Source organism: Cupressus sempervirens, chromosome 6 (assembly GCF_028749045.1).
Source record: "Cupressus sempervirens isolate cs-2001-9-10 chromosome 6, ASM2874904v1, whole genome shotgun sequence".
NCBI lineage: Eukaryota > Viridiplantae > Streptophyta > Pinopsida > Cupressales > Cupressaceae > Cupressus > Cupressus sempervirens.
In genome coordinates this window covers 637,644,619-637,668,103 of record NC_143123.1, presented here as the reverse complement: position 1 = coordinate 637,668,103, position 23,485 = coordinate 637,644,619, and positions in this window count along the sequence as shown.

Here is a 23,485-nt window from a genome sequence, read left to right as displayed (position 1 = left end):
TCATTTGGTTCAATTTGATAAACTTACTAATTATAGTAAGTCATTTATCCAACACTTCTATATTTAACAGGGCACCTAGATTGGAATCAATTGCAGTGATGATCTTTGGCCCCTTCATTTTGATCAGGTATTCAAAGATTTACTAATTATAGTAAATCAAGGGTTGATAGAGATGGACCCTTACTACTTTTTGTAAAGCACCCTGGTTAGCAGTAAATGCAATGGGCTAACTCTTGGTGAAGTCAGAATTGATTTACAATGATTAATGGTGGACTTAAAATATTGTAATACTTTAATAAGAAAGTAATTATTAAGTTCATATCATTAATTAAAATACAAAGTGACTATAATTAAGTTATAATGCAAAGTCACTTTAAGTTATTCTAGCTGGTTTGAGAAGCTACTTCATAAGGAGGAATCAAAAGTAAAGAATGTCTACTTCATAAGGAGGAATTAAAAGTAAAGAATATTTTATCCCACATTGCTAGAAGTACAAGCATTCAGCAACTAAAAAGCTATATAAGAAAGGCCATCCTTTCATTTGAGATATGTTATGAGAATTGAATGTTGAAACTTTTTATCCATTGTTGCTGAAAATCAGTGACTAGATTATCTAAGGACAAAGATCCTTAAAATAAGTGAAAACTGGACAAAAACCCATATGTTCAGTTTAGTGGATTCAATCAAAATTCATATTTGGATTGAATTGCAGATTTCAGAGATAAATAAGAATTTCTAATAGCTAGAATAGGACATGCAATAGAAGCAGGTTTGGAAGTCCAAGTACAGGATATTGGAACTTTCTCCTTCATATTTGATAAGTTTTATTAGCTGCTAGATGATTTGGAACAAATGTTTGAGGCAGCCATTCACATCAAAGCTTGAGAACATAGGCAGAGATGAAAGATAATAAATAGTCTGTGTAGTCCCAATTATACACCAGTTGTCCAAGTCTTTTATAGTCACAAGCCTTCATCTAGAACATATTATTGACTAGTTAAATTTCTTAATTTTGTAGCGTTGAGGTATTGTAAAATCTGAAAACTCCTGGGGTCTTTTTAAGGTCATGTAATAATTAAAGATTTGTCATTTCATGAATGTCTATAGCATTCCAATATTGAGCTATGAGCTCAAAAGACTTCTGCTATATGTTTGATTAAATGAAATCACAAAATAGATAGGTTTTGAAGTAGTTTTTTTCATGCCAACTGTTGCTATACTACTATGATTATGCACTAGTAAACTGCATGGTTATCAGTCATTTGTATGACAATTTATGATAAAAAATTAGAAACTTTTATCACTATATGTGTTTGATTAAATGTTGATGTATTAAGCCTTGCTATGTTTGATAAAATTAAGCTTGAATACTACCTATTTGGTTCATGATTTCTTACTAACTATAGATTTCAATAATCATACAATTGTTTGATGGAATTCATATGTAAGGTGTTTGCATTTGATTTTTGCAAGGCATCTATTTGATGATATTTCTTCAAAAGACATTTAACATTTTAGGCAAAAACTTGGTTTGGTTTAAAGTCCACCAAGTGTGAGTTCTACCAGGATGCTTGGCAACCAACATTGTTCATCCCAAATAGCAAACTCTTTCTTATCTCAGCCCTATGATATGTGTTCAGATTAGAATTTTTAGTCAGTAGGTTTTAAATTCTACATTTTCAGAAGCACAAGCCATATGATTTTCATTTTCATATCATGAATAAATCACATTTCTGTATTTGAAAAAAGCAAGGTTTTCTGATATACTGAGACACCATTTTATTAGTCTCCACAGTATAGACAGGTTTCAATTGAGCATTCATTTATAAGACTTCAGTAAACATAACAAACTTGTTTTCATGTATATTGAGCCTAGGGGGACCTAAAATCCCCTTGAAGAGAGGAGTTGGTTTGCTACAAAAAACAATTCTATCTTTCAAGTCATTTCCTACCAAGAAAAGGATGGGATTTCCATCTCTACTTCAAATTTTTATTATAGCTAAAGAATTAATAAAGGAGAAGCGAACCAAAAACTTTCAAGGCTTCACTAGAATAGAAAACTATTTTAGTATTTCAAGACTTTTACCAAGTAAAGTATGTGCTTACTAACTTCTAGATTTGTGAAGCTTGCTAAAAAATAGTCTATTATCATCCATTAGTATGAATTCAATATTTGGACATAGATCCAAATGGGTGAGAGAAAATCTAAGCCGCAAAAGGGATAGGACCTTATATAGAGAATATAGGTGTCTAGTGAACTAAGAGCAGTTTGCAAAACTAAAATTAGTCGAGGAGGTAATTCGAGAACTCTTATCCCATTTTAGAAGAGTTTTAAGGTTAACACAATGTGCTATAATTTTTGTATCACAAATTGGAGCCATATAAAAAACACGAGATAAGATGTGGGCAATAAAATGGTGTATTTAGGCCCAAGTTTGATTGTAGTGGGATTTTTAGAAATCTTTTATGAGAAACATCATCATCTATAAAAAAACTTTATAACTTGAAAAAATTAACAGTGACTCTGTTTTTTAAATTGTGATGAGTAGAAGAGAAAGAGAAAATGTAAAGGCATTGAATAGATTTGGAATCTACCTTTGTAACTTTCTGATAGATAACAAACTTGGAAAGATATCTAATGACCAGATTCTTACCTCCTTTCTCCTCTCTTGTTGACCCTACACCAAACTCCCACCCACTGCAGTCACGCGCATGCCAAAATAAAACAAAATTAACACTGGAGTGACATTTTTTATTATCCACACTTATGTTGTGAAGGTATAAATTTAACCAATTTAACCATGGTCAAAATTTTTACCATATCGAGCCCATTTTTTCAAGAAAAATGAATCTAACAACCCAAATAAGCCTTTGGTCAAAAATTTTGGTTGAAAATGGGGCACTAATGTACTAGTGTAGGGTCCATCCTCTAAAAAGAAAGATATATATATATATATATATATATATATATATAATCTAGTGGGTACCATCCCCACTAGAGTTTACTCTTTGCCAGGTTTTCCCTAGTTAACATAATATGGTGTTATGCGTTCTCTCTATGCATGGTTATTATTACTATTCAACATTACTTGTTTACTTTCTATTGGTAAATAGATTTGTCATAGTAGAATGTTCCCAACGGAGTGTGTGACAAATCATTCACAATAGTTGGAGAAGCCCTTGATATGCGGCTTTCCTCTGCGTTTAGAGGGGCAACTCCCTCGTAAGATAAAATATGTGATTTTTCAATAAAGATAAGTAGAACTTAGAAAATAGAAAGGAAAACCATTGACAACAAATGCACCACACACCTTCAACGTTTTCATAAAAATGATCTAAACTATTAATGAGAGCAATCAAGGACTACGCTTAAGAACTTTCACCAACACGATGCTAATTTAACCATTCATGAATACTCACACCATACTATGAAAATACTCATAAATGAATCAACACCTCAACAATTCAGACCCTTAGAGAGAGAATGCCAAATGTACTTCCTTTTATTTCTTGCACCAAGAAAGAAAGAAATAACTGATTACACGAAAACAACAATTGTACACACTTTCCAAAAATTTCTTTGTTATCAGAGCATCAGTGTTCCCTGTATCCAAGTCCCAAAAAGTCCCTTATTACAATGATTTTTAGGAATTTATAACCAATCTAGAACAACCAACTTTTCAGGTTCGTAACTACCCAAAAAGTTAGAGTTTGGGAATTCAGAACACAACTTACAACCAACTTCAACTTCTTAAGGAATAAAATAACAACACCTTGTATGCACATCCATCAAAACCATTAAGTTTGACTTGGGTAAAAAGAATCTTCTTGGTGTTTGGTCGTACTGTATAGAATTTATCTAGATTTGCTTCATGAGGTGGATGAACTAGCCTTCCTAATAGCCAACTACATTTATTTGATAGTTCTGAGGCCTCGCAGTTGCTTTATTAAAAACATATCATCTTGTTAAACATCTCATATCCTTTCTTTGTTCTTTTACATCACACCTTGGATGTTCTAATTATGTTCTCACATTTGATGTGAAGTTTCATCAAATAGTTCACAAGTTTTTCTATTATATCCGACTCACATCAATTGGACATTTGATCAAACATATTGAGGCCCATGTGCATATGAATATATATTATACTATGCACTTCACCTGCTAAATCTTTAAGAAATCATAAGAATTCTTCAAACTCCATGTAGTGGCTCACATTATCTATTGATACTACATAATGTATGCTCTTTGATCAATGATTCCATGCGAAGAATATTGTGTTGTCCATGATAACTTTCAAATCATATTTGCTTCTCTGAAAGTTTGTAATTGCAATTTCTCCTCTAAAATTTATGGCAGCATTGTCATAAGACTCGACTGCCTCCTCCTCAATGTTGAATTGCCCCAAATGCACACATTTCTTCCCATCAGTGGTACGAATCCTAGCCGCTCACTTTCCATTTTTATAGCCTGATACTCTATAGTAGGCTGATCTCCCACATGATTTCTTCTAAATTTCTTAGCACTAACTTTGAGAGAATGGTACACCAAGATATGGAACAAGGGTGGTGACTGGTGTATTAACCTTGCTCGAGTATGTAGTGTGCATTGTCATTTTCTTAAGCCTCCATCATATTTCTTGATGGTTCTGATGTCATGCCAGGCATATTATGTCAAATAGTTCCCTTGCTACCTTTGTTTGCTAATTTTTCCATGCTCATCTTATAATAACATACATGCTTTCAAATGATTAACGATCTACACATCTTATTGTGTTCACACTAATCACTAAAAATAGGTAATATATCAGATGATTCACGTGCCTTACTTGTCAAAACATTAAAACTCAGCTTTTGGAATTTAAAACAAATAGTTTACGTGCCTTGTTTACAGTTGAATTCAAATATTTCATGTATCTAACACTTGCTACTGCATTGAGTTAAGAGCATTATGTCAAACAGTTACATGCCATTATAGTGGGTTTAAGCTCTATCAAAGCTACAGATTTGTGAGGAACATATTTGATCAAACAGTTCATGTATTCTTGTCTTTTCTTCTTCTTTTCCAATTTCCATCGATTATGGTGGTGTCTTTCCCTCTCACATATTCACTACCAACAGACTTTCTCTAGTGGAAGGCCACGACCACTGACATGTTGAGTGCTTAGAATCAATTTCTTCTACCAAATCTTAGTCCATGCTTTTCAAAAGATTAAAATTAAACCATTTAACTAACATCAGACCTCTCCTTAACTGTTCAACTTGTGATGCTCATGCATTGTCCTATTTCTAGATTCACATAGATCATTCTTCTTGCACTATGGTATTCCCATGCATTCATAAGCAACTCTAGAATTTGATAGTAATAGTGAGGATCCTTTGAAAGGCTCAAGCAACATATCCCATTATCATGATGCTTGTTATAGTTTTGAGTATCCAACATATCCAAAAATATTCTCGCAAACCTTACTAGCTCCAAAAATGATCTTGTAAGCATTGCCCAGCTATGTATGATAGACCAAGAGCCCCCCATTAGATGGCATGGGTTGAACTGTTACACTAGTTTGGGAAGACTACACATCCTTTTTAACATGCTTGAGAATCCTACAGTTTCTAGCATTTATGGCATCACAAAATTGCCAACAATCTTCCTACCATGGCAAAGCCACTCTTCCACTGGTAGTCCTAGCATCTTATCCATCCTTGCCCATAAGTAAATAGCATCCCCATCCTCTCTTTCAACTTTGTACTGGTAGTTATTTGGAAATTTGGAGTTCAGGTTCAAAAGTTCAAGGTTAGGATTAGGGCAAATAGTTTGAGTATGGGGAGAGAATTTCTAGTACATGGAGAGAGAAAGGTTGGAAGAGAGAGAAAACCCAAACCCAAACTCAAACCATGTACTTCTCTCTAAGAGGTTTGAGTACATGGAGAGAGAAAAGTACTTGGAGAGAGAGAATTGTGAAAAGGGGAATGAAACTCTAACTCAAACCTTGTACTTCTCTCTAAAAATTTTAGTACGTGGAGAGAGAAAAGTGCAGGGAGAGAGAAAGTTTGATTTTTTTTTGAGGACTAATCTCTCTCTTACCGATCAATTAATATAATTAAAACTCTATAAAATGTTTGGGTAACACTTTCTTATGCGTTGTTCAAAGTAATTAATAATATCTAGTTGGTGACAAAAAATTGTAGAATACTAATTCACCCCCTCCCTCTCAGTATTCCCTATTTATAAAAATTGGTATTAGAGCATGATGTAAGAGAATCCTCAGTGTAAGGGCAATCTTGAATTACCCAAAAATATTTTATTTTTAGTCTTTTCTATTTTAATAAGGACTAGTAGACAAGGTGGTTGCTATTTATGAGAACTTGCTATTTTTAGTAAGTTTTTCATATGAGCTTGGAATATTCTCATTTTCTACACGAAGGTCCATTTTAGAGTTATAAGCCTACCATAAAAATATCATTGCTCAAGAATTAGTATCAGAGAAGTTATTGCAGATTTTCTATGGAACAATCGGTAGAAAAATATTCAAGCTCACTATGGAAGGCCTTAGACTACCCAAATGAGGTCCAAAAAATTGATGGAAGAGCACTAGCATGGTTTTGTATATGTAGATCAGGAGCTGGCATTTCTGAAAAGTGGTTATAATAACCAATTAGAGCAATAGTTCATGAGTTATGACCTTCAGAAGTTGGGCTACCAATTTTTTTAAAATAATTTGTCAAAAATGTATTTGGTTGACTCTATGTGTATTTTTATGGTCTGTTAGCCCTAGGTATTAAGTTTAAGCATCTAGAACCTTCCTAGGTAGTGTAAAATTACCTATTTAAGAAAGGCCTAAAGATTGTCTAGGACAACTCTAGGTGATAGTTTGCAGCACTATCTTGTAGATTACTGTAATGAAGGAGCCCATTTGGGTTACCATATTGTAATTGAGAATTTTGTAATTCCACATTTGCAGCAATAATAAGAATTTCATATTTTGTTCTCACATTTGTTGTTGCTTCTTTATTTCTATTATGAGTTTATGGTATTAAGGGGAGTCCCCTGCATTAAGTGGTAGCTAGAGTTCTTGACTATGTGGATAGATCACCAATTGTGAGGCAATTTACACTAGGACCATGGTTTGGGATGAGCGTGTAGATAGATCATCAATTTTGAGGCAATTTATGCTAGGGTTTTAGTGAAAGTGCAAAATGCCTCCACAAAGAGAGCATGGCAAAAGAGTTGTAGGTGTTACACCTAAGGATTTTTGAGCCCTCTAAAGATAAATGTAAGCATTGGACAAACAAATGCATAGAGTAATGAATCTTCCCATAAGAGATGAAAGTGACCATGAGGATGAAGTAGAAGAAAATGCTGAAGAAGAGGTAGTTCTAAACCCATCAAAAGAGAGGTTTTTAAGGGCCATCTCCAAGATTGGAAAAAGACCTAAGTTTGAGGTTCCCACATTTTCAAGAAATCTTAACCCAGAAAAGTTGATCGATTGGATCAATGAACTAGAGGAGTACTTTGAGTACAAAGATATTGAGGATCTAGATAGGGTCAAGTTTGTGAAGGAAAAACTGAAGGGACATGCAAAGATCTGGTGGTAAGAGGTTCAGTTTGAATGAAATAGAAAGGGAAAGGACAAAATCACCAAATGGGATCAGATGATAGCTAAAATGAAATGACAATTCATTCCTATGGATTATGAGCTTGATCTATTAAAGAAGATGCAAGGAATGAAGCAAGCTAGAGTATATTGAGGAGTTCTACTGAGTTCTCATTAGAACCGACCATGCAGAAGTTGATAAGGAGAAAGTTGCCTATTATCTTAATGGGTTAAGGCCCAACATTCAAGATGAGCTAATTCTAGTTCAGATGAACAATATTGAGGAGACTTACAAATTTTCCCTAAGAGTTGAGGAGAAACTGAAAAAGAATTTTGACAATAAGAATAGTGGAAGAGATCATGGTGGAAGATCTAGCAGACAATCTTTCAGAGGTCATAATGATGATCAAAAGAATAATGATGAGGCTAGAAGTAGCAATTAGAACCAAATGGGAAATAATTTCAATCATTTTCAAGATCAAAACAATAGAGATAAGAGAGGAAAAGGTGGAGGACAAGGATTTGGAAGAGGAGGCTTCCATGGAAAATGTTTCCACTGCAGAGAAGAAGGGCATAGAGCATTTGAATGCAGCGCCAAGGAATGATTAATCGAAGAACAAAATGTTAGATGAGAGTTGCACATGTTGATGAAGATGCTAGATCCTCATATTTTGAAAATTTTGAAAGAGGGGAAGTCCCAGTTAACAAAAGAGTCCTACTAAGTGTTGAGAATGAATCTGATCAAAGAAGGAGTTTATTTCAAACAAGGTGTAGTTGTGAAGATAAGTGTTGTTATGTAATTATTGATCATGGAAGCACTAACAATCTAGTGTCAAAAATGATAGTCATCAAGTTGAAGCTGAAGAGATAGAAATGCTTGCATCTATACCGTATTGCTTGGATGCAAGATGACCACAAGGTTATGGTCAATGAGTAGTGCTCAATGAAGTTCAAGATTGGAAGATACCAAGATGAGGTACTATGTGATATCATACCCATGGACATATGTCATATGTTGTTGGGTAGGCCATGGTAGTTTGATAGGCATGTTGTACATGATAGGTGAGGAAATAACTACACTCTAACTAAAGATGGAGTGAAACATAAGTTGAAGTCATTGAAGGATAAAGAAGAAAAGGTATGTAGTGCTACCAGAATATGTTTTTTTGATGGAAAAGAGTTTCTTAAAGGTATGAAACATGAGAATATGTGTTTTTCTATAATTCTTAAAGATAGTAAAGAAGAAGTAGATGAGGTACCTAAAAAAGTTGTAGATATGTTGGAAGATTTTTATGATATTGTATCAGATAATGTACTTGATGGATTGCCCCTAATGAGGAAGATTAGTCAATAGATGGATTTGGTTCTAAAGGCCAGTTTGCCAAACAAGGTAGCACATAGAATGACTCTTGTAGAAAGTGAACAGTTGAACAGGCAAGTTCATGAGTTGTTGTAGAAGGGGTTGATTTGAGAGAGTCTAAGTCCATGTGTTGTACCAGTAGTGTTAGCACCAAAGAAGAATAGAGAATGGAGGATGTGCACATATTCTCATGCTATTAACAAGATCACCAAGTATGGATTTCCTTTGTCAAGGATGGATGATATTATGGACTATTTGAGTGGAGCTCAATATTTCACAAAGATAGATCTAAAGAGTGGGTACCATTAGATTCATATTAGAGAAGGTGATGAGTGAAAGACTACTTTCAAGACAAGGGAAGGACTGTATGAGTGGTTAACCATGCCTTTTGGGCTAACCAATGCACCAAGCACTTTCATGAGGCTCATGAATGGGCACTAAAGGAGTTTCTAGGTAAGTTTTTCATTGTTTATTTAGATGATATATTGATCTTTACTTCATTGGAGGAGCATTTAATTCATATTCACAAGGTGTTTGAAAAGTTGAGGGAAGAAAAGTTGTTGATAAACCTAAACTATAGTTTTCTAAAGAAGGAGTTGGTGTACTTGGGATTTGTAGTCTCAAGAGAAGGTCTTAAAATGGATCTAGAGAAAGTGAAGGATATCCTTGAATGGCCTACTCCAAGGAGTGTGATAGAGGTAAGATCTTTTCATGGACTGGCTACATTTTATAGAAAGTTCATAAGAAGTTTTAGTAGTATTTGTGGACCCTTGACTAAAACAATGAGAGGAGATGGGAAAGAGTTTAAGTGGATTGTAGAAGTAGATAAGAGTTTCAATATATTGAAATAGAAATTTATTGAGCAACCTATTTTAGCACTTCTTTATTTTAACAAGGTGTTTCAAGTAGACTGTGATGCTAGTGGTACTATAATAGGAGCTATTTTGAGCCAAGAAGGTAGACCTGTTGCTTATTTTAGTGAGAAGTTCAATGATGCAAAAATAAAATATTCTATTTATGATTAATAATTTTATGCTATAGTTCAAGCATTGAAGAAGTGGAGACACTATCTTCTTCCAAAGGAGTTTGTTTTGTATACTGATCATCAAGCCTTGCAATATTTGAATAGTCAAGGAAAATTGAACCAAAGGCATTCAAAGTGGGTTGAGTTTTTGCAAAGTTATATATTTTTTTTGAAACATAGAAGTCGAAAGTCAGAAGTCTAACAAAGTTGCAGATGCTCTTAGTAGAAGACAACTTTTGCTAACAAAAATGCAAATAGAGGTGGTTGGGTTCAAGGAGCTTAGTACATTGTATCTAGATGATCCTAATTTTGGTGAAGCATGGAAGGCTTGTAAAAAACTTGTTATACTTGATAGGAAAAAATGGTTGGATTTTATGATCCAAGATAATATATTGTTCAAAGGAAGCAAGTTGTGCATTCTAAGAAGTTCAATGAGAGAGAACTTCATCAAGGAGAAGCATAATGGAGTATTGACTAGACATTTTGGCAGAGATAAAACTATAGCTTTGGTTGCTGAAAATTATTATTGTCCACAGTTAGAGAAAGATGTGACAAAGTTTGTACAAAGTTTTTGAGTATGTCAGCTGGCGAAAGGAGTGAAGTAGAATATAGGGTTGTATTAGCTATTACCTATACCAGAGAAGCCATGGGAGGATGTTAGCATGGATTTTGTTCTTGGATTATTGAGGACATAGCATGGCCATGATTATATTTTTGTGTTGGTTGACAAGTTTTCAAAGATGGCACATTTTATTCCTTGCAAGAAGACTAGTGACGTTGTTCATGTAGTAGAGTTGCTTTTTAGGAAAGTGATGAGATTACATGGTCTACCAAAGAGTATAGTTTTAGATTGAGATACCAATTTTTTTTGTGTATTTCTGGCGTATATTATGGAAGAAGTTAAAGATAGATTTGAAGTTCAATTCATCACATCATCCATAGACTGATGGATAGACAGAAGCTATGATCATAGTTTGGGAAACTTGCTGAGATGTTTGGTTGGAGACAAACCAAAAGGATGGGATATGATTTTACCACAACCAGAATTTGCATATAATAATTCTTTCAATATGAGTACTAGTAAATCACCATTCTTGATTGTATATGGGAGTAGTCCTAGAAATGTTTCTAAATTGAGGAAGTTGGATAAGGGAGGGATAAGTAGTGCCAAAGCAAAAGATTTTGCTAAATATTTGAAGAACATCCATGAGGAGGTGAGGAAGCACATCATAAAGATGAATACATAGTATAAGGCTAAGATAGATGTGAAAAGGAGATACAAGGAATTTTATATTGGAGATGAGGTCATGGTTCATTTGAGATAGGAGTGTTTTCCAGTAGGTACATATAATAAGATGAAGATGAAAAAATTTGGACTGTGCAAGATAGTGAAGAGGTATGATTCTGGAAATGTGTATGAAGTGGAGTTTCTTGCTGAATTGAATATTTCACCAGTATTTAATATTTTAGATTTGATAGAGTATTATGAAGGAGGTGATGGAGATGAAATTGTAGAAGCACAGTGGAGTATTCCAATAGCTAGTTCAACTACTAAGGAGATTGAGGAGATACTAGATAGTCACATTGGAAAATGTACCAGAAACAAAACTTATAAGGAATATCTAATTAAATGGAAAGGAAGACCAGCTGAGGATTCATCATGGCTAGAAAAGGAGGAGGTCAACTATCTCAGATTTCCTTTGAACACCTGAGACATGATGGGGTCACTTCTCAAATAACCCTGGGTGTCTGATGCAAGAGCATCCTGGGTGTAAGGGCAATCTTGCATCACCCAAAAATATTTTATTTTCAATCTTTTCTATTTTAATAAGGACTAGTAGACCTGGGGTGGTTACTATTTATGGGAGCTTGCTATTTTTAGTAAGTTTATCATACGAGTTTATAATGTTCTCATTTTCTATAGGAAGGTCCATTTTAGACTTGTAAGCATGCCATAAAAATCTCATTGCTCAAGCATTAGTATTAGAGAAGTTATTGCAGATTTTCAATGAAAAAATTTGTAGAACAATCTGCAAGCTCACTGTTGGAGACCTTAGAGTGCCTAGATGCAGTCTAACAAATTGACAGAAGGGTGCTAGTGCATTTCTAAGCTTGTGGTCATAATGCAATTGCTCTAATTGGTATTGGTCATAATGCAATTGATTGTAGGAAACCTAAATATGATAATGATAGAAGAAATAATAGAATGTCTGGAAATACTAACCCTATAGATAGAAGAAGATCTAATGAAAGAACATAAGGAGAAATTATACTTTATGAAGAACAAAATTAGATCGTGTGTTATATGTGGAACAACTTTGAACACATAGCCTAGAATTGTCAAGCACCTATTGATCAATAAAATCCTAGAAGAAGAACCCTAGTATGTTAGTTATGCAATAACTTTAGAAATACATCAAAGTACTATAGAATGGATAGAAGCAACAATGGAAGAAACTTTAGAAATGATAGAAGGAATCATGGAAGAAACTTTGAAAATAAAAGCAACAATGGGAGGAACTTTAGAAATGATAGAAGGAATCATGAAAGTAACTTTGAAACTAAGAAAGGCAATGAAGAACAAACAAATATAGTCAATTAACTTCAAGAAGAACTTAATGAGGAATTTGTAAAGGGATTATATATTTTAGAAGAAAAGTTAGATGATTCTAAGATAGGAAAATTGAAGTCAATAATTGAGTTTGATTCAACTAAGTTGAATTAAGATTGTTCATAGCACTAGAATTGGAAACTTCATTTAGAGGTCAAGCTACATGTAGCAAAGTTAAAAGATGATGTATCTTAATGAGTTTGAATTGTAATTAAGCTTGCTTACAATTTGGAGGTTATTGAAACAAGTTACAAAGGAAATAAGTGTTACTATTATAGAAGAGAAAGTTTACTCTGTGACAAAAGTTGAAATCTATGTTTCTACAAAAAAAATTCATGAAGTGAAGTTTTGTGGAGAATTGTCATGATGAAAGGAAACTATGGAGAATCTCAGATAGCATTCAAAGATCAGGCAATTGATCTTAAAGTAGAGATTTTATTTCAGAGTGAAATAAACATCATTTTTTATTGGAAAAGTATGCAATTAATGAAAGTTCCATATGAATAAAAGGAGTATGAACTTGATTATTTCTACATTGTGATAATCTTAGAAGCTTAGAGAATCTAGAAGAAATTTGGCAAAAGTGATTTCATGCAAAATCCTATTCCAAAAAAGGTATTTTATCATTCTCTGCACAGAAATCCTTCAATTAATTTATATTCAATGTGATCTTGGATATGTCAGTTGTTCTAAATGTTGAGAATGTTGAGAGACCCAAATTAAAGGTTGTTCCTCTAAAACACCTAGAGGAATTCCCTAATTCAGTTTTATCAAATACTCTAAACAACCCAGTGTTATTGGAAGATGTAGGAAGTTATCTATGTAATAAGTTTGAAACTATTGGAAGCGACTTTATGAACAAGGATATGGAAATTGTTTTTAATGATGATATGACTATTAAGCTTGGATATGAGCATTTGAAGGACTTGGACTTATTCAAATATCATTTTTACCATGAACTTGATACAAAAGAATGGACACATATAATATTAAGCATAATTCATAATGGAAAGATTTGGATGGGATGCAATATAGTTGACATCTCTACTGACCTTACTCATGAAATCATTGGTCTTAGCAAACAAGGCAGTGTACCTATTGGTGAGAAATTAGTTAAGAAAAAGGTTGAAAGTTACACCAAGGTAGTTTACAATGGTAAATCAATGGTGATCAACACCATCAGACAACATGATGTAAGATTCTTGAGTAGAATCATTTCATATTCTGTATGTGCAAGTTCTAACAATGATGAGTTGTTAGTAGGCTTCATTTATGCAACTTATAAGATATGTGTTGAGAAAGAACAAGTGAATCTAAGTGATATTCTGAGAGTACAACTTCTTTAGAACTTAGAGCAGATTAAGAGAACTAGGAATGGTGTATTCAAATTCCAGTCTTTGATTAATCATATTTTCTTTCATGTACTTAAAATATTTCCATTTTTATCAGTTAATGATATTATGAGCAGTAAAAGATGCACTATGGACAAGATAACAGATGTGTGTATAAGGCATCCAACATAGAAAATCTTGGACAATAATAATTTGATTATGATGCATTTTAGAATCAAATGAAATAGAGATTCATAATTGCCCCTACAATTGATGATAGATTCAAGAATGATATATGTTTTATGTTGGATACTCACTTTACCTATATTGAAGCAGTAGAACCTTGGGAAACATTTCTCAAGCCCCTAAGTTATGAATTGAGTGATGATGTAGCTATCAATTATATTGATTTAATGTTGAAATCCATTATTGATCAAGCATCATACATATTTGGAATGTAAGAGGAGATAACCTAGTTAGCCTACTAGGTATCATTAGAAAAGGCATCTCATAAGAAGATTGCATCTATAATGAAAAAAACATTATTTGAAGTTGATATGTTAGAAGAAGAGTCTTAAGTGATGAGACAAATATCTCAAGACTGAAATAAACTGGTAAACAAGGTATGTCGTATGTGATACCTCTGTCAATTGGCTAAGCATTCAAGTATCTATTATAGAAACTCCTTTAGAACAGAGCATTCCATATGCTACTATATCAGCTAAGCAACCAAGTGATCCTAAGAGGAAGTCTAAAAGGTTATTAGAGACTCAAAATTCTAAAAGAGTCAAGCAATAAGCTACTAGACTTGAAAAGAGGAAAAAAACATTGTTGACAATTGAAGACTCTAGTGATGAAGACAAACAAGAGGAACACAAAGACAAACAAGTAGAGAAAGTCACCATTTCCAAGCATCCAATAGTTAAAACAACACAACCCTAGAAACAAAAGATAGAAAAATTTAACATAGCTATTGTTAATGAAAGGAACTTTGTATAGATGAATAAGTTTTATGATTTATACAATGATATGGAGAAAGAATAGATTGATATCTCTACTGTGAGATATATGATTCTAAACAACTTGAAATTTGAGAGTATTAAAGGCATGATTAATTGAAAATTCTATGATAGACTTGTAGCTAAGAAGGCACCAGTTCATGAAGAAGACATGGAACTTCAAAAGTCAATGCTAAGAATTATGTGCAAAATAAATGATGAAGATTAAATCAAGAAATTGATGAAGAAACTAGCACCTTAGTTGTGAAGTCAGATGAGGCCATTTCTATCCATGGGAGTGGAAAAGAATGTTATTAGAAGAGAAATTGCAGCAACCATCAATAAAATGATGAGTGTGTTAAATGAAAAATCTTCAACTGTAGATAAAACTTTAGAAGTATCAGTAAGTGTTGATACTATGCAGATTAATCAGACAAATGTTATTGTTAACATTGATGAAGACACATTCAATCAGCATGAGCCCCTTTCTGAAGATATTCAGGATTAGTTGAGACTAATTGAAGAAGAGAAAAGAAAACATGAAAAAGAAAAGAAAAAGATTGAAGAAGCCAAGCTAAATTTGGTTGAAGAGGAAAAGAAGCAGAAAGAAGAAGAAAAAGAAAAGAAAGAGAAGAGAAGAGAAGGAAGAACAAGAGAGAAAGTCAAAGAAGGCATCAGAGAGGAAACCAAAGGAAGATGAGGTGAAAGCATCTAGCTAATCCTCTCCTATATCTCTTGCAAACCTTATAAGTGATGATGACGATAAATCTAACTCGATCTCATCCTTAACAAAATTATTTGACAAGAAAAAAAAGGTCATAAGTCTATGTTGTCACAAAATTTTGCACCCTTGTTTGAAGTTTTTACTCAAGGACAACCTTGCAAAACATGGAAACAACCTTCAAGCTATGGGACTTGAACTATGAGGTTGAGTCCCTAGAGAAGGCTAGCTTCCTTTACTACTAGGATGCACCTAACTACTCTTGAAGATGAAAAGGGAGAAGGAATGCATAGAAACAAAAGACCTAATCTAATCTAAGGAGGTGATGCACTAAAATAGAGTATTTGACCTTATCTCTATCCATAAATGCATATTTAACCAATTATAACCTCAAAGGATAAAGATTCAAACTTTGCTTGATTCAACAACCACATGTAGATCAAACAACAAAATAATGCTATAGGAAGAAACTTCACTTAATATCATTCAAATGCCAAAATAGATAGAATCATGCAATCTAGAGAATATAGACAAGAACATTAGCCAGAGGCAAATAAATCTTACATAATGTGTTAATGGCTAAAAGAGATATGGCAAAGAATTACAATAGCTTAGAGGCACAAGAAATTTTTGGAAATATACAAGGAGTAACTGAGAGGGGGGTTGAATCAATTACCACTAAAATATTTTAGATCATTTGGATGTTAACAATAAAATTGATTGCTGCTAATATTCAGTAAACATACAAAAAAATGATGTAACTTGGTAAATGTAGGGTGTGATTTAATTTTAACTAATCTTAAACATTAATAGCGATTAATTTGAAAACATAAGAGAAATAACATGAACACATGAGACACCAAAATTTAATGTGGAAATGTAATATAGGAAAAACCACCAATGTAACTAGTTACTATTTTCACTCTTCTAAAGTGAGCCTTATTAGGAGCCAACTTGATTAAAGGTTACAAAACACACTGTTAGGTGTGATCTTGTTAGAGGATTTAATCACCCTATAAGGAGTGGCCTTGTAAGGGTCATAAAACAATTCAATGGAATTATCACCCTGATAGAGGATTTACAATTGGCTATTAAAAAAAATCTATTAAGAGATTTAGATTACTGCTATAATGGTAAGAGAGTAACAATAAAATGAACTACTTGAGATGCAATTGAATTATTGAATCTAAATCTCTATTCTATTCACAAAAGCTTGATCCTTCTCGATCAAATATTACTTTGCTGCTCCACAAGGATATCTGACCATCCTTCAAGTTCACTCACACACATTCCTTCAATCAATATGCTTGCATACTTGCACACACACTAGAATCTCAACTTGAAATTTCATATATATCATCTAGATTATCAAGTCGGCTAGAAACAATACAAGAAATAACTAAGCTTCTTATTTCTAAACAAAAAAATCCTTCATTGGCTGACCCAACTTGGTAAACACTAGTCCTAAGATGATTTCTTGTGTTAACCAACCGAAGCTTAGTTAATACTGTGAACTTGTAAAATCTTTTTGCAACTGAGTGAACTCAGTGAACACTAAATCTATCCAACTTTCCTTTATTAACCAACTACTTTCTACCAAAATTATTTTGATGCCTGAGTGAGCTCGGTAGACATTATCTTTGTAGAGTAATATTTTAGGAATGCTCGATAGACAAGGAAAACTATCTTGCTGACCAAGTGAGCTTGGTAAGCATAGATTGACAACTGATATGACATTTGTGTAACATCAAAGACAACAAACAATTAGTCAGTTTTATCCAACAATCTTCCTCTTTGGCATTGATGGCAACACAACATGTCATAGCACAATGAAATTTGAGAACAAGACTTTCCCTGATAGAAAGTTTCTCCCTCTTAGATTTTATACCACAAGCTTCCTCTTCTTTCATGTAGTAATCTCCCTCTGTGAAGGAATTAAATAACTTCTTTGATACTATACACCTCTCAAACCAAATTTTAGAAAGATATGACAAAAAACTTCTCCCTCTTTGACAACATGCCAAAGACAACACATACTAGATTAGTATTAATGTACCTTGAGTACTAATTCATATGAAATATTCTCTTGACTATGTTGCATCAACTAATTGATCTTCAACTTAGTTCCTATTGATGCATCGCTAAAACTTTATTTAGTGAGCTTTAGATAGGGGAATGACCCCTAGATTACCTCTTAGATACATGAATGCATCCTTAGGTAATGGTTTTGTCTGCAATCTATTCTTTTTTATGGACATATTCCAATCTGATTTCTTTGTCCTTTACCAGTTCTTGGAAAAAATGATATTTATAAAAATATACTTGGTTTTGGAATGCATCACTAGATTCTTTGGTATGTTAATTGCACTTGTATTATTACAAAACATGACAACAAGTTCTTTTATCTCAACCTTCATGCCTTGCAACAACTGTTTAAACCAAACAATATTAGAACAATTTACTGCTGCTACAACTTATTCTACTTTTGCCATGGATTGGGATGTATGATTTTTCTTCTTGCTTGTCCAAGATACCAACCTTTTACCAAGAAAGAATGCTCCACCACTTGTGTTTTCTCTATCATCAATATTTTTTGCCTAATCAGCATCAGTAAACACTTTTAGGTCTAAATTTCCTCCAAGTTTATACTATTAAACATAGTCTTCGGTTCCTTTCAAATATCTCAAGATTATTTTGATTTCCATTGTATAATTTTCTTTGGGTTTAGCTGAGAATATTGCCACTATCCCAACTATTAAAGCAATATCATGCCTTGTATGAACTACATACTTTAATTTTTCAATCATTGATCTATACATAGTCTGATCTACCTCTTTTGAATTATCATCTTTGGTAAGCTTTAGTATAGCACACATGAGGGTTCCAACTAGTTTAGAATCTTCCATTCCAAATTTCTTTAGTATCTCTTTGATATATTTAGATTGAGTGATGTAGATACCATTCCTGCTCTATTGTATGTAAGGTCCAACAAAGAACTTTATCTTGCCAAACATGGACATTTCAAACTCTTTGTTCATTTTTTCTAAAGATTCTTTATATACATCATCATTCCCTATAAATAGAGTGTCATACACAAATATTTCTACCAATACAATCTTGTTATCTGATCTTTCCTTGATGTACAAACTACTATTATCATTAGTTCTCTGGAAACCAATCTGCATAAGGTAGTTATGTAATCTTTCATACCATGCTCTAGGAGCTTGTTTTAGACCATACAAAGCTTTGTTCAGCTTTCAAACCATGTCCCTTTTATCTAGATCAACAAAACCTTCTGGTTGTTCAATGTAGACTTCTTCATCAAGAATACCATTGAGAAATGTAGATTTAACATCCATCTGATATACTTTGAATCATTTATGAGTAGCATACACAAGTAGAGTCCTAACACCTTCTAATCTTGCAATAGGAGCAAAAGTATCACCATAATCAATTCATTCTTCTTGAGAATAGCATTTACACACTAGTCTTGTTTTATTTTTTGATACTTGTCCATATTTATTCAACTTATTCTTGAATACCCATTTTGTGCCAATCACATTTTTGTCTTTGGGCCTAGGTACAAGAGTCTAGGTTTTTTTCTTCTCTATTTTTTCAATTTCTTCATTCATAGCCTCAATCCAACTTTCATTTTCCAATACATCTTTAACATTCCTAGGTTCAAAATCAGTAAGTAAACATGTACCTTTTAGCTTACTTCTTATCATAGTACCTTATAATTTATCTCCAATAATCTAATCTGATACATGATGCCTTCTAACATACTTAGCTAATATAGGCTCTTTTCCTTTTGAATGAATTGTGTTTCCTTCATTTTGAATTTTAGCTTCTGACTCTAGTTGCTCAGACTTGGTAGGCACTGTTTCGATAGCTTCAAAATGTGACTTGGGTCCTTGCGACTTGGTTTGAACTTCTTGTAACTTGGTAACTAAGGAAGACTCAAAAGTAGAAGTCTCCTTATTATCAAATATACTTGGCAAAGTGTCAGATTCATAGTAGACAAACCTTTTGTAGTCTTCTAGTTCATTCATTCTTTCTTCTTCAGCCTTTTCTACAAACTTATCAATTTTCACATGTGCACTTTCTATGATTTTATGAGTAGACAAATTCAAACATCTATATGCCTTACTTCTACAAGAATGTCCTAAGAATATACCTTCATCACCTTTCACATCAAACTTTCCTTTTCTAGATTCTTTCAAGATATAACATTTACTTCCAAATACTTTTAGGTAGCTTACATTAGGTTTATATCCATACCATAATTCATAGGGAGTTTTATATGAGTCTTTCTTCAACTGTACTCAATTTAAGGTATGAACTATAGTGTTGATAGCTTCCATCCAGTATTTGATAGCAATGTTCTTTTCAATCATCAAAGTCCTTACACAATCCATGATGGATCTATTTCTTCTTTCAGCTATTCCATTCTTCTTGGGAGTACCAGGGGCTGATACCTGTCTTTTAATTCCTCTTTCAATGCAAAATTTATTAAATTCATTCGAGATGAATTCACCACCTCTGTGTGATCTTAATCATTTCAATCTTTTCCATGTTTCCTAATCTATTCTTGCTAGATACCATTTGAATTTTTCAAATGCTTCTAACTTTTCTCTAAGATACATAACAATCATCATTCTTGAATAGTCATCAATGAAAAGAATAATTTTTTTTTTCTCTACTATACCTTTCTATTCCAATGGGTCCACACAAATCAGTATGCACAATTTCCAAGATATCTTTAGATTGATAGTTTTTTCTTTTAAAACTATTCTTTCCTATTTTTCCAATTTGACATTTCTTACACAAATCAACATATAGTTTCTTCAAACTAGGAATACCTCTTACTTTCTTGAATTTTTTTATTTTCACCATGTCACGAAAATTTAAATGATAGAACCTTCTATGCCATAACCAACTTTCTTCAACTTGAGCAATAAAACATGAGCAATCACCAAGATCAAGATAAAATAGGTTACCTTTTGTTTGTTTTCCTTATCCAATCAATTTTCCTTTGTCATCCATCAATCTTTCCTTACCATGCATGAATTCTACCTTGAATCCAATGTTGATAAGCTATACCACACTTGACAGATTATGTTTTAGTCCTTCAACCCAATAGGCATTGTCACATATAAGTTCTTTGGTTAATGAGATTCGACATTTCCCTTTTATGCAACAAGGTTCATTATTTCCAAACCTTACACTATCACCATCATAGTCTTCAAAATGTTCAAAATTTATTTTGTCTCTAGTCATATGATGTGAACATCCACTATCTATGATCCATGTATCATTTTTTCTAACATGAGAGATAAGTGCCATCTCATCTCCTTCATCATTAGATTCATCTTTTATAGCAATGTAAACTATTTCATCTCCACTATTATTAGAGTCTTTAGCCATAAAAAAAGTCTTCTTACCTTTGTCCTTGAATGATTTGTGGTTTTTGAAATCCTTCTTGCCATTGCACTTGTGACTTTTCGTTTCATCCTTATTTTCTTTGTTTGGGCACTTGGCAGCAATATGACCAATTTCTTCACATGAAAAATAGATTAGGGGAACTTTACCTTTGTATTTTCCTCTACATCTAGAATATTTCCTTGCAAGTAAAGTTTCAACAATTTCAAGATCACTATTAGAACTTTCTTTTGATTCTTCTTCACTTTTTGACTAAATGTCCTTTACTTTCTTGCCTTTCTCCTTAAGTAAAATCTTGGCCTCAAATGTAGATTCAATATTCTTGGAAGCTAAAAGACAAGTGTCAAAGTTTTATGGCTCAAAAGCTATCAATCTTCCCACTAAGGTATCCAAAGTTATCTTATGATTTTTCTCACACCTCCTTTCTTGAATAGCAGATACTCTAATTTCATAGATAGGAAGCAATGTTCTAAGAACTTTACTTACAATAGTTTCTTCCTTGATTTCTCTTCCAGATGCTCTAATTGCATTGACACTGGCTTTGACTCTTTCCACATATTTGGCAACATTTTCATCTTCTCTCATTCTCATCTGATCAAATTGTCCTCTAACGCTTTCTCCTTTGGCTCTCCTCATATTTTCATCACCACCACAGATGTGCTTTAGCTTATTCCACATTTCAAAAGTGATTTTGTAGTCTTTGATTTCATCAAATTCATCATAGCTAAGAGTAGATGCAATATCTATCATCATGGTGTTATGGTTATTTTTATCAACAATATCTCCAATAGATAATGTACCAATAGGAGTTGTGTATTCTTCAACAAGGTATTTCAATCCTAAATCACCAATGGAAGCTAGATGAAGCCTCTTGAGTCCCTGCCATGCTAAAAAGTTGTCTCTGTTATGCTTTAGAATTTCTCTCTTGTAAGACACCATGATCTTTAGGTTATATCCTTGAAACCTTTCTTGCAAGCACCAAAAGCTCTAATACTAATTGTTGGAAATATAGAAGGAGTAACTAAGAGGGGGGGTGAATCATTTACCACTACAATATTTTAGACCCCTTGGATGTTAACAATAAAGTTGATTGTTCCTGATACTCAATAAACACATAAAAAAATGTTGTAACTCAGTAAATAAAGAGTGTTATTTACTTCTAACTGATCTTAAACATTCATAGTGATTAATTTGAAAACATAAGAGGAATAACATGAACACATGAGACACCAAGATTTAACGTGGAAACCCAATATGGGAAAAACCACCAATGTAACTAGTTATTGTTTTCACTCTTTTGAAGTGAGCCCTATTAGGAGCCAACTTAATTAAAGGTTACAAAACACATTGTTAGGTGTGACCTTGTTAGAGGATTTAATCATCATGTAAGGAGTGACCTTATAATATGTCTTAAAAAAATTTGATGGAACTATCACCCTGTTAGAGGATTTACAATTGGCTATTAAACCAACTCTATTAAGAGATTTAGATCACTGCTACAATGGTAAGAGAGTAACAATGAAATGACCTACTTGAGATGCAACTGAATTGCTGAATTTAGATCTTCTTTCTATTTACAAAAGCTTGATCCTTCCTAATTGAATATTACTTTGCTAATCCACAAGGATATCTGACCATCCTTCAAGTTTTCTCACACACTTTCCTTCAATCAAAACACTTGCATACTCATACACACACACACACTAGAATCTCAACTTGACGTTTCATTTATATCATCCAAATTATCAAGTCAGCTAGAAACAATATAAGAAATAATTAAGCTTCTTATGAAAAAACAAAAAAATCCTTCATTGGTCGACCCAGCTTGGTAAACACTGGTCTAGAGATGATTTCTTGTGTTAACCAATAGAAGCTTGGTTAACACTACAAACTTGCAAAATCTTTTGGAAACCAAGTGAACTTGGTGAACACTAACTTTGTCCAACTTTCCTTTGTTAACAATGAGAACTCGGTTAACACTGCTTTCTGCCATAATTCTTTTGACACTCGAGTGAACTCGATAGATGCTGTCTTCATAGAGTAATCTTTCAAGAATGCTCAATAGACAAGAAAAATTGTCTTGCTAACCAAGTGAGCTTGGTAAGAACAAACTGACAAATGATATGACATTTTTGTAACATCAAAGACAACACACAATTAGTCAATTGTATCCAATAGAAATTATAGTAGTATGCATAGAAAGAAATATTAGAGAATCAAAGAAAGATCAACAACAACCTTTGAAAGGGTACAAAAATTGCTTTTATAGTCCAAGCATAACTGAGAAATTTCTCCTAGAAGCTAAGCTCAATCATTGCCGTTAAGTGCCTAAGAGAATAATCAAGGTGATTGAAACAAAATATCTGATGTAGTACACTTGTAGAGACATGAAAATCATAGAAA